This window comes from Calliopsis andreniformis, chromosome 10 (assembly GCF_051401765.1).
Source record: "Calliopsis andreniformis isolate RMS-2024a chromosome 10, iyCalAndr_principal, whole genome shotgun sequence".
In the NCBI taxonomy this organism is placed as follows: Eukaryota; Metazoa; Arthropoda; class Insecta; order Hymenoptera; family Andrenidae; genus Calliopsis; species Calliopsis andreniformis.
In genome coordinates this window covers 17,072,599-17,089,580 of record NC_135071.1, presented here as the reverse complement: position 1 = coordinate 17,089,580, position 16,982 = coordinate 17,072,599, and the positions used below count along the sequence as shown (strand labels likewise).

Sequence of the window (16,982 nt, the reverse complement as noted above, 5' to 3'; positions counted from 1 at the left end):
GATATTGGTCTTTGGATCGAATGTTGTAGAAAAGGATGCAAGAAATACAGATACACTGAGGATTATCATGATCCAGTGGATGTACCAAAAATATGGTACTGTGAAATGAATTCTGGTATGTAAATACTTTTTAAGGATTTATACCATTTGGAGCACATATGTATATTTAATGCTACTATTTTGTTTTGTAGATAAAACAGTAGCATCTTGTGATATACCTGAACGACCTATACCAGATCATATTAATGATCAGATAATTGAAAATGATTACAATGCTGGCAGCATTGTTTGGGCTTTAACATATGGCTTTCCATGGTGGCCTGCGATAGTCAATGATTGCCCTGACACATATACGTACTTTAAGCTACGGAGGAATTGTTTATGTCCTGTAAATATTATAATTTTTATATATATAATAGTAAAGTACTTGTCATTTCATTTACTTATATTTTGTATAATCTAATAACATAAATATTATTTGTAGACCTACTACTTTGTTACGTATTTTTCTGGCAATAAGGAGGAATTCCAGAGTGCATGGGTGCATAAGCGAAATATTAAACCACTCATATCAACTGAATATAGTTCAATTATTAAAAAGGTATTCATTTATAAGTTAGTGGTGATACTTGCTCCAGACTAACAAAATAATATTTCTTACAGACGCGATACCGTAAAATTGATTATAAAAAATCGTTGGACAGAGCATACGAAATTGCTCTGAGTGCACTTCCCCTAACAATTTTAGAAAGATTACAAAGATTTAGTTTCATTGCGCGATTTGACAAGCATCATGACATAAATAACAATTCTAAGGAATCAGTGGAGGAATCTCAAACAAATATTTCACAAACAAGTCTCGAAAATGAAATACTCCCTTCGATACCTGAAAAGAATCATATCACATTAAAGAACTATTATTTAAGGAAATATGCGAAAAACTAGATACTCAGTAGAATATATCACAGAAACTTTTCTATAAATAAAACAATTAGTTCGTGTAAAACAATAAACAGTTAATACATGCGTTCGTTCAGATAAAACGTGGCTCTTGTTTATTTCTTTTCCGCACGATATGGAAAGCTCTCTCATAGATGAGGCGTAAGCTAGATCTGTTACCCAAGAGAATTTTTTGTAATGTTTTTGTGTTATATTCTACATTATCGATGCAGTATGAAAAAACATTGCAGCGCCACCAGTGGTAGGAAGTGAATATAGATATTTAATTTCAATTCCTACTACTCGTAGCGCTGTAATCTTATATTTAACTGAATCGATAATGCTGGATGTAACACAAAAATTAAAGATTCAGCACTTATCGATGAAGTATCATATCCATTCTTCTACTTGTAGTTAAAATCCTTACGATGGCAGCACTAAATCAACTTCAGCATAAGAAAGCCAACTTTCAACCGCGCCTTGGTACAAATTCAAAATTGCTTGACAAATACATTATTATTTATATCGAAGTGTTTCCTCATTCGTATTTTCTTGTTTTCCAAGCTATTAATAGTTACACAGTCCATATATTTGCATTGTCATCGAATCTTATTAGCCCTGCATATGTAAATACTTGTCTTCCTGTTCGAATTTTCATTTTTCTTCGTATTCTATTCCCTTAAATACCGAGGTTTCCGATACACTTCCTTCGAGTCAAAAGATAACACGTCGGTTGACATGCTTATTTTCTATTTCACAAGATAGTCAAAGTAGCATTACTACAAAGAATATTCTCTACCCCTTCCGTATTTCACTTAGTATCTTTCCTATTTTCCCACGTTTTTCATAGATATCGTGCTTTCTGTGCGATTACAAGCAACATTAGCAACAGCTGATCGACCATAAATACATTAGCGACACTCGGTAGATCCACGAAACAAGTATTCCCCACTCTCGTCTAGAGAAACGAGTTCCAACAGTGGATTAATTAGAACCACTTGTCAGCATCGATTACCTATCTGTATCTCCCGTGACAGTTATTACGATAAAGACGAGGATCATCGTCGAACACTTGTGTATCATAATTAATCGAAACGTTCGGGCTGATCCCGCCGCGGTGCTGATTACCAGCGAACATTTCTCACCCAGTGTCGCCGTTCGATTAGAAACGTTTCCTCGAACGGAAATCGAACGCACATAAACGTTTGTAAATCGACATGTTAATGTGGCGCAAAGTTCGGTGGGGTCATCGGGTCGTCGCTACGTCAGCGGATACGGAGACCCTCGGATATGGAGAACTGCGACAATATTTGCGTGTATATGTACCGAGCGATATAATTCGCGTATCAGTCTGGACTTTCACTTCGTTCGACATTCGAATCCTTTCGTTCCCTTGTTTTTCAATTTTCACACCCGATTAGAATGAAAAATATACGTGAAATCGTTGCGCCAAACTTCCATTCCCCCATTGAAGCGTGTCTATTTGATATTTAAATTTATTCTCTGGACTGTTCGGAAATAGCGGATTAAAGGTGGAACGAAACGGTTCGAAATGTGACCAGGTCCCCCGATGCTTCTGATGACCCGCTGTCCACTCTGATCCTTCGCAGTTAACACTCCCCTCGGCTGGCTCCAGAAAGAAAGAAAAAACGATAACCCCAGATACCGTGGCGAGCACATACATACGTGCTCGTTATCGTTCTCCTAATAGTCGGACGATCGTGTTGCTAACCGAGTACTCGGGTTATCGGGCCTGTTTGTCCTTCGTACAATTTTGTAACGTTTCTTCGTACTTCGTGTTCGGTTTCCTTGACGCTGGGATCAATCGTTTCTTCCATCGACTGCGATCGACCACGGTTCCTGATTAATAGCTTTCCGTTTCTTCTCCCTGATGAAGTTAAATCGTAATATTAATGCCATCGTGGCAGGTCTGAAATATTCTTAGAATATCGTAGACTCGAAATCAAACTGTTTTATGAGAAATTTTATGGGTGGAAAGCCCCTGAGGGGAAACGAAAATCTTTCAAAATGAAACTATTACTGAATGACAATGCAGGAAAAGGAGGACATAGAAAATTGTAAGATTTTAAAACAGGAGAAATTAATATCCAAAATAGTCTAAAATAGTTTTGTCCCTAATGACCAAGTTGATGTGACTTAAAACACAAAAAAGAGACTGTATTAATTAGGTGTTTGAAGTGAGTCTACGAGACTATTTCAGTAATCTTGCGCTGTGTGTATCTGTCGAAACGGAGCTTGGTATATATTTTTAATGCGCCCTACGTTTGCGCCACTGCCAACGAGAAATAACTGGGAAAACGTTGAACCCTCCACGTGGAAATTTTATTTTCTTCGAGGCTTAATTGCGACCACGAGCTTCCCTTCGTCTGCTTGCAAAAATCCTCTGGTAATAACTATTCGGTTCGATAATAATGTAAAATACCGAAGCATATCGCTGACCTATCATTACATGACATTTTTACGATACAATTTTACACAAAGAACGACATACAGGGTGATCTAAAAACAAAAGAGATCAATTCGAGCTATTACTCAAAATTCCACCTAAGTGAAATCGAAATGAATTTTCAAAAAATTTAGCGGAGGAAACAGATTCTCGCAACAGACGAATTCAATTTAAAAAACATTCCTTAATTAACAGAAATTGTCTATATGTTCCCCGAAAAATGCTCAGATTTACTCTTTTCTCTGCCGAAGGATTATTAAAAAGCATCTTTTTTCTGCTCGCTAATGAGAGTAATTCGTTAATCACAAGAAGCTCGTTACGATAGTGTTTAAATTTTGAAGTCAATCCCAGGCCAACGTGATCGAAAAACGGTAGCACGACGGATGTTCATTTTGATTACCGTTAATGAGAGTTCCGTGTTATCAAGGTGCGCTCCATCGATCGCTGCGGAAACGCGTCTCGACGGCGATGCTCGTAAAAAAGACATTTATTGCTCGTAAAGGCATGCTGGCCGTATTTTCGGTGGTCCGAACGGTTTGATCGTTTTCGTGCCAGCACGGTTAGAGGAACCGAGTAACAATGGGGGCGTATGTTGCTGACAAACATGGGAGCGGCGTACATCGGGTCGATGGTAAAAAAAAAAAAGCGAAAGGACGTGGACTGATAGGAGAAAATACACCTCGAGTCGACCTTTCCTATGGTAGTCGATTGCATGTATGTACTTCGCTCCGCGTTTGTACCTAGGCGTGGCCTTATGTGTTCTTTCACCTTCGAACTATATCACGCTTCCGGCATAATCTGACCGGGAAACTGTGGTAGATGAATTAAGGGAACCTACAATTTCAGCATAAAGTGGAGGAAGATTTTTAAAATGGATTCAGTTTTTCTAATTTGTAGGTTCTCGTATTCGTCAATTTCTGTAGGTAGAGATTTTTTATTTAAAGGTTTTTGGTTTGGAGGTCTACTTAAGAATGTTTGCTCTTTGAATTTTTGTATTTTGAGGTGCTTTGCATGGAGGTCTTTTTTACTTTAATTGTGAGTTTTTCGCTGGAAGCTTTTTTCTACTCGGAGATTCTTTTCGACTAGGAGTTGAGCTTTCGTAAGGCGGAGCTTTTTCTCAATTTAGAGCTTTTTAGTACCCTGAGCTTTTTTCAAGAGAGAGCTTCTTTCTATTCAGAGCTTTTTGGTACCCTGAGCTTCCTTCAAGGCCGAGCTTTTCTCCCATTCGAAACTTTTTGATACCCTGAGCTTTCTTCAATACGGAGCCTTTGTGCATTCAGAGCTTTTTGGAACCCTGAGCTTTTTTCAACGCGGAGCTTTTTGGTATTCTGAGTTTCTTAGAGCTTTTTTTCATTTAGAGTTTTTCTGTATCCTGAGCTTTTTCTACCTTGACCTTTTCTACTCTAAGTGTACCCACTCAAGATGTGTCTACTCACCAAAATAAGCCATTAACGAATTCCCAAATTACACCATAAGTAATAACATTCTCCGAAACGCTTGCAAGAAACTCCCCTCTGCCTTAATTCCAGAACTTATAGAAAATGGGTCACGAGGTTCAGCAATTTCCCACATGTCCAGGCCTCGATCGTGGCTTCCCTAAACAATCGGCTTATAACATACGACACGGAAGAGCCTCTATTATCTGCCCAGAGGCGTGACTTTGTTTGTATAACAGAGATAAAGTAGAAACGATCAGCGATCCGGGGGGTCCTAACCCATGCCTCTTTTGATCGTCGAGTCGTTCAACCGTGCTGGAATTACGTGTCTGTCCGCGTAATTGTAATCGACTATTTTTAGTCCCCGAAACCTTTCGGGACGTGATTTTCGTAGGATCGCCACCAGTTTCGTGGGCCGATGGCGAAAAGAATGCGACCGGCTGCAACGCCCTCCTAAATGCGTCTCTGAAATGCGTCCCGGCTAAGTCCATCTTTCTAAATGCGACTTTAACGAGCAGCAGGATGAACGGGGTGGATCGGGGAACGACCCGCGCGGATTCGGGCGCGGTCAATGCCGTCTAGATGCTCGCTATTACTATCCGGACTGCCTGGTATTTTCCTCATGGCCTACTAATACACTCCGCAAATTCTCGCCCTACCACGGGACACCGTTCAACGATGACGTGGCTGAGGAAATATGCCGATCGCGGGGCCCGTGTCACTGGCCGTGATGGCCAATTTCTTCGTTCCTCTTTTTTTCTGCCTCCTTTTTCTTTTCGTTGAAAACGAGCCAACCGAAGTCGTTGCATCGTCGCGATTCGAAATGGCCAATCGTCGAAAGAGGGAGACAGGAATCCACGGAGTTTCTAGTCGATTTAGGTTGCCCATTTAGGATTCTTTGTTTCTGTTCTTTTACTTCTTTCTCATCCTTTTTCTTTTTCGTAGTCACAGGTATTAGAAATTCAGAAGTGAAACCGTGTGGAATAAATGCCTGGAGACGCGCAGGCTCGTGGGTTTGGGCTAGGCAAACGTGAAAGTGTCCTTTATTTGTTCTTCCTTCGAAGGACTTCGAATTTTCTACGACGACGCGTAACGAGGAAACCGGAATACTAATGCGTGTTTAGAGTACGCTCGGGAAGGAAGATGGACAATGGATGCGAGTAAATATATTCAAGGAGCTCAGGCTTCCATATATTCATGAACAACGTGTTTAGGGAAAAAAAGGAAAATGATATTTGCATTTGAAGCGCGGGGCGATTTGTGGGTCAGGAAATTTTCAATATTCTGGTTCCATCGGGTGTGTAATGCTTGTTTGAACCTTCTTCAGGAGAGGGTCAATGGGTTTCTTGAGGCAGAGGTGTGGTCAGTGTTTATCTTTGTTTGGGAAATCGGCTCTTGATGGCCCTTGTTTCTTAGCTTCTTTTCTGTTCCTTTATAATGGAGTTTACGAGAAAAATATGTATCGTAAAATGGGGTGAATAAAAACTAGAAACAGTGGGGTGTTTACACAGTTACATAATACTATTTATGTGAATAGTATGTATTATTTATGATATTAGTAATAATTACAGACTAAATACAGAAGCGATAAACTTCGACCAAATTTCTCCTATTTTTAACCAATCTAAGTATACACTAATGAAGATTAAAGATTAATGTACACCCTTAAGTAACGCGATTAGCTATTTAGATAGGGTATTTTAAGAGTCCTCGACTAGAGTTCAAGGGTCAGATTTCTAAAAAAGTACATATAGGGTAATTAATCATACTTTTTACTGGGCAGATTTATCTGGTCTCGATAAGCCAGATAAAGGGTCCGAGCCACGATTTCCCATCTCGTAGCTGAAGCATATTTTTCCTCCACGCGAGACGCATCTCGTCGACACGCTTACGGATCTGAAGACGAAACGAGACGATGATGCAATGTCCAACGTATTCGTCCAGTTTCCACCACGCATCGTGGAATTATCTGGTCGACTTTATTTATCGATAGAGCGCTGGTCGGCCTATTTCGTAAGCTGGGATCGGGAGCGCTGCTTTTCAGCGCGATAAAATGTTTTGAATTTAGGACACGAGAAAACACGGGGTCGTTGGGTCGCTCGTCCCGTGGCGATAAGATATTACCGACGTGGCTTCACCAGTGCACTGGTTACGTAAATGGTGAACGGGGTAAGATTTCATCCAAAGGACGCGAACGTTAGAGACGATCGTAAATCATCTTCCAGCGTGTCTCGAACATTTTCGCTTCGAGACCCGTATCGAATGGGTAATCGGGACTGATAAACGTCCTAGTGTCGTAATTCTTGCGATACGGCCGATGATTAAGCGACAATCTTTTCTTCTACCCGTGATTGCTGCTCATTTGCTTTCTGAATATTCTAAAATTAAGAGGAAAACTCGAGATACGCTACTGTGCATAAGTATTTGGATTCTTTGAGACTATTATAAATGCATGAAATACACTTTATTATGTATACCTTATATAGTTGTTTGAGATGAGGACTGTAGTCAAAACTATATTACAGAATTTGATTTGAAGTGTATTTTATGCGTCTACAATAATATAAAAGTGTCTAAATACTTGTGTACAGTAATGTATATAGATAAATACTACAATCAAGCTGTGTAACGAAGCGTTATCAACGTATGCGCCTTGAACTCCGTGACGAAGCGTTCTGTTGCACCGGTGATATGTGCATATTTGTAACTCTTACGTCGCCTGCGAATTCGTTAGAGATTTATGTGTTGCTGAAGTAGCACTCGTATTTTTTGAAAGACGTCTAAAGCCGCGGTGAAGGCAGAAAGATACTGACATCGAGTCTCAGGCAATTCTCCACTACTGTCTTAAAGTCCCATTACGTTTCGTTGCTAAAATTATTGGAAATGTTCATTTCTTGTTTAATATATAATGTTGGTCAAAGGAATGTTAAAGTTGCTATTTTTAAGTTGCGTAGTATACTTACTTTTATCGCTCATTTATTTTGGAGTATTTTTATAATTTATGGAAGACAGATATTGATACAGAATCATGTTTTTCAGCTTTGAATGTATTCGAAGTTGTTTGTGTTGAGATATGTAGGTGGTACTATTTGAAATTCTGAGATTGAAGCAAATAAACAAATTCTGAACGTTTTCAAATATAAAAACATTTGAATAGTTCAATATTGGCATCTTTGAATTCTTGAAAATCTCAATGTATAAATATTTAAATATTTGATGTATCATAAATTTGATTACTTAAGAGTACCAAAATTTGATAGTCTTCTAGCTCTAAAGTCTCATTTTTTTATTATCCAAAAGATTGCTTATTCGCAACTCATGACCCCTATTATTCAAATAAATGAGGTCTACTCTATTCAGCCTATTCATCACTGATTATACAGTACGAAGAATATTTAACATTTTCAAGCCTCTAACTTGATTACATACTTAAACTAAAAATCGCAGTAGGTATAGCTCTCATTAAAAGAATCCCAAAATTGACCAAAAACTTACTTCGTTCAGAGTTTATAAATATAATAAAGATACCTTAATTCGTAAGAAAAATATGTTAGTTTTACTAAACATCTCAAAAATCGCATATTTTTCAAGGTATATCTGAGCAGAATCCAAAGAACTCATAAGTTACTAAAAAGGTTAAGCAATATTCCTTAACCTCTATATATTTCAATTAATCCCTTTCTACAAACCCTTACGCTGCCGATCACGCGCCAGCGCGTGCTGAGGATTCTCCCCAAGTATCCGCTCACGCGCCATCGCGTGATGAACCAACGTCGAGTTAACCCGAGCGCGTGGCTGGCAGTTCTGGATCCTCCATCACCTCGCATCGGCAATAAAGGTAAAACTATTACAAAAAACGTCGTAAGTACCTGAAATGATTAATATTCAGAACTCCCAAGGGTTAACAGTACCCAGCAGCAGTGCTCGTTGCAGTCATCGTCCGCGCCACCTGCGTCATTCACGGGGTGCGTTCAGCCGCATCCCCGCTCCTGGTATCGCGCGAACCCTAACCCCACCGCGTTTCCGTCGCCTGGTGGAACGAACGCACTCTCACGCGCGTCGCCTCGCTCCCCCCACCAGCGATCGGCGCGATGGAAACGCGCACAGCGCGCACTCGAGCCTGGCGGAGGTTCTACTCGGCAGCCTCCGCGCAGCTCAGTTCGCGTCGCTCGCTCGTCCGGTTCGGAGTAGTTCGCTCTCGCGGAAGGTGGTCCCGAGTCGTCCTCCATCCACGTCGCCCGACGATCATTCCGCTCCAGCCGCTCGTCGGGGTCGCGTCGACGTTCCCGAGCCCGCGAGGAGGAAAAGTTAAGTAGCAAGGTCGATCGATGCTTCGCGCGAAATCGCCGGCACCGCGTACGCGCCGGCGAAAGAGGAAGGAAGTCTCCCATCGTGTCCCCACTCTCCTCGCTTTTCCTCTGCTTTTTTTTTCTCGCTCGCTGACTCGTCCCTCCACCCTCCTCCTACTCCCTTTCGCGACTCCGTCTGGATCGTGTGCCACGCTTCCGGCTGACAGTGCGGTTCTCGGGCCTGCGCGACTCTTCGGGGGGGCACATCCTTCCTTCTCTCCCTGTGCGACTCGAGAGTGATCCGCGGAGCCCTTGGCTCTCCCTGACTTCGAGCCACGCCGGGTAGAAGGCGGCGCCCAGTCATCCTGCACTTTGCTCGAGAGTGTGCGTCACGTCTCGTATCTGGAGTGGTGCACCGGTTCTTCGACGCCCTCTTGGTTGCCGAGGAATCGATCGGGGGCCTTCGCAGGACCTGCAGGAGGAGCCACGTTGAACGCTGCTTTGGAGATCCTTTGGTCATCTGCTCGGTGAGTGAGAATTTATAACCTTTCTTTGCTTCTTGTTCTTTTACGATTTTCTGGGTATTGAAAAACCGAGGTTCTGAGGTTTCAAATAGATTCTGGGTTTCGGGTTTGATTGTTTCGGGGGATTCGAAAGCGGGGAGCGGTTAACGGTCGCGCCGAGGGTTCTCAATTTATCGCGCGATCGTCTTGGTTATGTAACCCCGCGTAATTTGAACATGGATGCCACGTGTTCTAGTCTGTTCCTCAAATATGGGGATAGTATTTGATTTTTCGGTGTAATAACCAAGGAAATGAGTCTGTTAGGTTAATTAGAGTTGGGAGTATTGAGGAGACCTGGATTTTTCTATCGATATCGCTGTTTTTTGTATAGTTTGGTGTAGATACTTGGTTCACCCCAGACCGGTTGAGCCGTCGCGTTTAACCTTAGCCACGAGGAACGCTGGAACCGGGTAGGCGGGTGTCGTTGGACACGCCCATTGGTCGGCTCATCGTCGACGGTGCGTTTCGCGAAGGCTAATTAAATTAAACGCTTTGTGTAGTGGTTTTCTAAGGTCGTATTCGGTGCCACGCCATATTTGGCCGTCCGTGGAGCACGTTTCGCTTTCCAGCGTAGTCTCGATCCCCCTCCGACATTTTTTCCGATTCCCTCTTTCTTTCTCAATTATTCGACGATCTGGTCGGGCTATTATTAGTTTCACTTCCGGGGAGGAGGGAGGACGAGTCGAAATTAATCGTGGCATGATCTCCACGCGAGAGAACCGTTACGAATTTTCGAGTATTTGAAATTCGCGCCAAACGAGGCGACTTGTAACAAAGATTGCGGAATTATTATTTGAACAATAGTTATGGTATATATTACTGTGGTTCAGGGTTTCGTTCACCATGATGTTTCGACATAGAGTGAATTTTTACGACGCAATTAACCTTAGCATGCGTTTGAGAAACGTCGAGACTCTAAAACCTTCACGTTCTTTAATTTTTTTTTATAAACTATTTTCGCTCTGAGACCAAAGTGCTCCAAAATTAGCGAGCCAGTTAAATACGCTTCTAGATTGATAACTCGTGTGTGTAAGGTGTACCAACTTTTTTATGTATGTATTAAGATTTTGGTATATAGACTACAGCGCATGCGCCACCACAGATGCCACAGGAAGTAACATAGTTTCAACATCCATTCAAATTATGTATTTATACTGGCCACTTTTCAGTGGTCTAGGAAAATATTGAGTAAAAAAATATTTATCAAAATTATATGAATAAACGTCGAAACGATGTTGCTTCTGTTGGCACCTTTGGCGACGCTTGCGCTTTAAGCTACTTACAAAATTCATAGTACGTAAAAGTTGGGATTCCTTACAGACAAGAGTAGTATGTTATATAGGGTGTTCAAAAACTAAATTTTTCGATACTTCGTTTTCAAGACAATTGAGTTTAACCGAAGACAAGTGTCTCGAAGTGCATTTTTAGGTTAGGCACCTGAGGAGTAAACGGAGTAAGTGAAGTGCTTCTAGATTATCATAGAAATAGTCAAAATATGAGGGTAACACTCAAATATCAAAAATTGTACTTCGATACACTACTACTGGTTTAACACGTTCACGCCACGTGTACAATTTTCGATCCACTCCAAACCTCTGTAAATCGCCGACCACGCGCTATCGCGTGAGGCACCTGTGTTCACTTACTGGCGAGCCGCATGGCTGGCAGTTTCGAGCACTTGCGTCATTTCCAGTAGGCAATGAGCGTGTTAAAATTCAAAGTCAATTTTCTCGAAAACGAAGCAGAATATCAAAAAATTGTATTCTTCATTTTCGACTAATTTTCTCCTATAGAATTACTTCTTGTATACTCTTTTTCTGCTCGTACCACCAGCTCTGATACACCCTGTACAGAATTTAGTACATTCGAAGGCCCCGAGTGCGAGAGAGAGCGTGCTCGTTGTCGGTTGCGCGCGCTCGTCGACTGAAGCGGAGGTTCGACGCCAGAGCGCGTTGCGTCTTGTATAGCAACGAGTGTAATATGCAACGGTGCACGCGAACGCGTGTGCGAAATAGTCTGGCGCCAGCAGGTGCAGTTAAATATAGCTTATGCAACGGGCATATCCTCCTTTCTCTGTCTCTCGCTCTCCTATCCCCCTCCTTTCTCTCTCGTCCCCCCACCCGTGTCGGGAAAAATGGCGCGTAAACAAACGAGACGGGAGGGGGGAGGGAAAAAGAAATATATATTTTTGCCCGCGACGGAATCTGACGACGTTTCTAGACTATTTGTCACCCGCGTGGCGCAGCAAATTAATGCGACCGTGTCTTGTTTACACCCATCCGCCGCGAGAAGAGATACCGCGTCTCGCGTTGTTTCATAATAAGTCGCCACACCACCTTGTTTTCCGCAATAAGAGGGGTCGAGAGGGAGGGAAACGGACCGCGGAATCGAAGGTTCTCGAGAGAAACACGAGAATCCGACGTTCGTGCGCGCGCGCGGTTCTTGAGCGGTGGCGCATGTTTTTCGAAGCTTCGAATTGCGCGCCTTTTGGGACACCGAACTGGACTTCGAATGGGCGAGATGCTCTGAGTGCCTTGGTGGAACAGTGTGCAACACAAACGTGTCGTTTTAGTTACCTTTTGTGTCGGTGTTTGGGTCTTGAGTTTAACCCTTTGAGTAAGGCTTTCTTAATGGGAACCATGTGAGAAAGAACATTTTTTGAAGACTAATCTATATTGCAAAATTTACACCTTGAATGTATATATATTTTTCTTTTTAATTAATGTACTTCAAAATTGTGAATTTTTGGATTAGAAGAAAATAGGAAAATGATGTATTAGACTGTTTTATTACTTACAATTTGTAATTGTTATAAATAATGTATATGGTACTAAAAATTGTCACTAATTGTGTATTTTTACTGAAGCGGGACTCCGAAATTTTTTACTCACATTATTTATGGGGATGACCCGTAATATATTCCAATACTATACTCTTGTAAGGAGAATCAATTTTGTCATTAATGTTATGCTTACTTTAAGAGCAGCAAAATTTGGTGTTACTTCATTATTGCAGTAATTTATATAGCCGTACCTGCTCAAAGGGTTAATTATCGATAATTGAGGAGCATCTTAATCTCTGGCAACGTGGAATTGATTCATGCGCAGAAACCAGTGTCGAGGCATCATGGCGAACGGCGCGGTTCTCCGAGTAGGCGCGCAATTAACCAGGGAGAGTTTACGCAGATGGAGTAACTAGTAAAAATTTTACGCTGTACGAGTCGTGGAAACTATGTGGCCTAATTTGCTGGAATTCTGTTACGATTCTATTCGTGAATTTTTTGAATTCTTCTCTGTTTCTGCGCAACCGCGCGCGCATGTGTTAGCGTCAGTAATTTCAGAGGTATTAGTTATCTGTACTGAAACTTGTAGCAAGGAAAAAGAAAAGAAAGCGTTCTCAAAAAGATATAACGATCCCTAGTTTCTTCAAATCCTATTTAAAATTCAAAAATTAAATTTAAAATTTCAAATTCAAATTTGTAAATTTCAAATTTGCGATAGTGTTACATCAAAGTACAGTTCGTTGAAATTTGAATTGAATTTTTATTCGTTAAAAATTGTTCAGTATTTCTCGCCTTTCCTATCGCGCGCTTGTTGTGGATAGTCGGACAGGAGATGTCGGCCATCTTTAGGCAAAAAAGAAGCAGATTAATGCTCATTATGGATATTAGCCTTCGGCCATTTGCATAAAGGCGGAGACGCTGATACAACTGGTCGGTGCGATAACGAGCGACGGATGGCATGGCTGGTCGCGAGGACCTTTCTTTCGTTCTTGCTCTTTTTCTCCCGTTCTTCCACGCGCGCGCACCCGACGAAGAGGGGAGTCGTTGGATCGTCACGATTTCTTCCCCGTTGGACACTGTTGCCGAGGAATTCGCTCCTCTCCTCTTCTATTTAATGGAGCTGCCATTCTCGGCCTCGAGCTTTCCTTTTTTTTCGGATTTTCGATCCTTCACTGACTCGGGATTCGACGCACGTTCTTTTTTATTGGAACGTTCCCGGTTTTATTTACGGTTCTAACACCGTTAGTCGTACTTCGAAATTGTCGTCCGGTTACTTCGGACCCGCCTGTCTGGTGGGGGGGCGATATCTGGTGGAAAAAAGTTTCTACTTAAGTTGCAAGTCGTGAGCTGCTTCATAAAACCGGTTGCCGGATACACGGAAATGTAAATTCACCAGAGAGGCTCTGGATACTACGAAAAAAGAAACTCTCATCCGAACGCTGCAGCCTCTGCACGAGAAAATAACGCTCGAGGATTTTGTGGAATAAAATTCGAAGGATAATTAATTGCTTGGAATTATTTGCTAGGCAACGGAAATTGACCATTTCATTTGCGCGGAAAAGTGTCGTTAACACTTTATTGGTGGCAAGCGTGGCACACAAAGTGGAATTAATGGTACAGAAAGTGGCGTCGTAAAATCGTGCGTTAACGTGGCGAAATTAGATTTTACTGATGAGTGTATTAGAGAATGGTAGGAAATCAGTGACATTGGGTGTACAGACGCCTATGACCTCGACTCTGCGATTTTGGTGACGTCTGCGTGTAAGGATGTGTGGATACTTGTGGCTGTAATGCAAAACGACCTGTGTCAGATTATCAAAAAATTAGGGTCTTAGTTCTAAATTCGAAATCTAGAATACACAATTTATATTTTTAGATAGAAAACAGGATATTGAAAGAATTTTTTTATTTCAAAATAAAGATTCAAGAAAACAGTTCTATAAGAAAACTTGAAACGTCAATGTCTCGAAGACGAAACCACGTGACTTGTATCATCTTGCTTTACAACCACAGATATTTGCATATTTAGAAGCATCCATGAGGAAGAAGGCGAATCGAAGGAAAATGAAGCCTTCTGCGTAGATGTCACTATCTAAACTCGTTTTACCCCATTTAACTTAATCTCAAGGCACAAATCTTAGTAATTTAAAGTTCAATAAAAAATGAAGATTCAACTCGCCTGGAGTAGATACTCTAAAATGTAGCTTGAGACTGAAATTCGAAATTGAAAATCTGAGATTTTGAAATTTAAAATCAAGGTTTGAATGTTGGTTTTCGAATTCCCCGCAATTCGATGGCCAAGATCACGTGCGACGCCATTGCGTACGGCAAGAGGGTAGAGAGAGAGGGGTGAGAGGCAGACGAAGGCACACAGCGAGATGCCTCAGGATCGAGTCTCTCCCTGACGGCGTTTATTTATTGCCAGTATTAATACCGAGCCCCGCAGAGTCGGTTGGTGATTACATAAAACTTGCTTTGCCCCTCCCACTATCGGGGGCAACCCCCTCGTCTCCACCCTGCTCGCCTTCTATACGGACGATGCTATCTCCCGTGGTAATGGAGCCTGGCGAACGAATCTATTCGAAGAAAAAGAAAAAAAAGGAACGAAGCAGGAACTCGTTTCCCCGACGTTCCACCTTCGACCGTCTCTCCACGAGGATAGAGAAAAAGGCGCGACCATGATCGCATAGCTGACGATTTTTTTTTCCACGATCCGCGAGGCTGGTCTTGACCCGACGCGAAACGCAATTGGGTGATTATGAGTTAATTGAGCACAGGTACGTTTGCACGTTGGCAGCTTGCGTTGCTTCTCTCGATTTTCTTTGCCCGCCTTCCTGGCTACCAACATTGTTTCCTTGACCTTCCTCAGCGCGTTTGATCCTCCTTGCGTTAAACGCAGCTCGTCCTCCGATCCAATGCCGATCCTAGGGAACCTGGGAAGAACAGTGTTCCTGTGGTCCACGTCTGCTTTGAGTTAGAAAGACAGTAAGTTACTCACGAGGAGTAGTAGGTAATTAGAGTTGCTGTATGTGGTCTTAAAGGATTTTGAGATTTTTAAATATTCGAATCACTAAATTTTGAAATGTATAAAATTTCAAATTTTCTAGGTTTTGAATATTCAAAATTTTAAATATTCCAGTATCTCAATATTCAAATTTTCAAATTTTTGAATATTTAAATCAGTTGTCTTTTTCATTTCAAATATTCAAAAATTGAATTTTTGAATATTTGAATTTTTGGATACGTCAGGATGCGAATATTGTCAAATAATTGAATATTCAAAGCTTCAAGTATTCCAACATTGAAATATTCACTTTTTCAAGGAATCTTCAAACCCTCTAAGATCAGATCAACAAAAGCAACTTGAACTGTTCATACTTTAAACACTATTACCTTACACTCCAAAGTGGCCAAGTTCCTCAATCTGGCAACGACTCACCAAAAAGTGAATCGTCAAAATCGTGTCACATTTGGAGATCACTCCTCGCCAGAGTAACTTGCTCAAACTCACCCTCGACTTCCGTTGTCCCTTGTCCACCCGCACTCGAAATAATCACTCTCCCGCTAACAATCTCATTCCGTCTGCCTAATCGCCTCCACGTCGACGACGAGCAAATTTTTACGACCTCTGTTTCTCCTCTTCCCGACCTCGACATCCTCTATTCTTTCGAACCCTGTAAAATCAGCACTGGCCTGAGAGCCCCTGCCTGGCAAAGATCGCTTCTTTTATCGTCTGGACAAAAGCGATTGGCTTCGAAAGAGTGGAGCATGCTCTGTAACGGGAAACGGAATTGCTGGTTCATAGTCGTTTCCGAGAACGAGAAAGAGCTTGTTCAAAGATAGGAGGAGAGAGAGAGAGAGAGTGAGAGAGTGTGAACGAGAGTGAAACGTTAAAAAGAGAACGAGCCACGAGCTGAGGCCGAAACGAGTGGACAACCGAGAGATAAGGATAAAGGGCAAGGGACGAACGAGGCTGTGGATTAAAACTATGAGACGCATCGGACGGAGTATCTGTTCACATCTTACCGGGCAGCATTAGATTGAAGTTGAACCTTCTAATACTGTCAGGTAAAGATGTCGTCAGGATTCCGAAATCAACGATTTTACCTGGCCTGGGAAAATTGCTCGCAATCCTCAGTGGCCGGAAATACGAACCGAGAGTGTGGTTCGATGTCACTAAAAATGTCCTTTTTTTGAAAGGAAGGTGATTGTAAAAAAGATGATTTTGTCCAATATTATTTGTACAGTAGTCCCTTATGTGTTCGTTACTATAATAGTCAGTGTATCTTAAAGTTCTGCTTGTTAGACATTACCATATTCGTATTAAGACACTCTAGAACCTAGAGTCTAGATTACTGGTACAAAAGTTGTCCTGAGGAATGTGTGGGCGAGTCGCGAGCTTATAGCGAGGAGCACTGTATGTGAGCGTGATTATGAAACAGAAGGGTTCAAATTTGTACTAGACTTTCTGATTGAAAATCAGATCTCTGAAAATTCTCTGTCTCA

The 16,982-nt window shown here is 41.8% G+C and overlaps 1 long non-coding RNA gene across 1 annotated transcript; it reads right to left on the bottom strand.

Moving 5' to 3' along the window:
- Positions 1 to 13,619: 13,619 nt before the first annotated feature.
- Positions 13,620 to 16,132, bottom strand: LOC143185122 (uncharacterized). Its single transcript, XR_013002870.1, has 3 exons — positions 15,988 to 16,132; positions 15,258 to 15,409; positions 13,620 to 13,783 (listed from the first exon to the last, which is right to left on the bottom strand). It is a non-coding gene; the product is annotated as an uncharacterized LOC143185122 (long non-coding RNA).
- Positions 16,133 to 16,982: the final 850 nt, after the last annotated feature.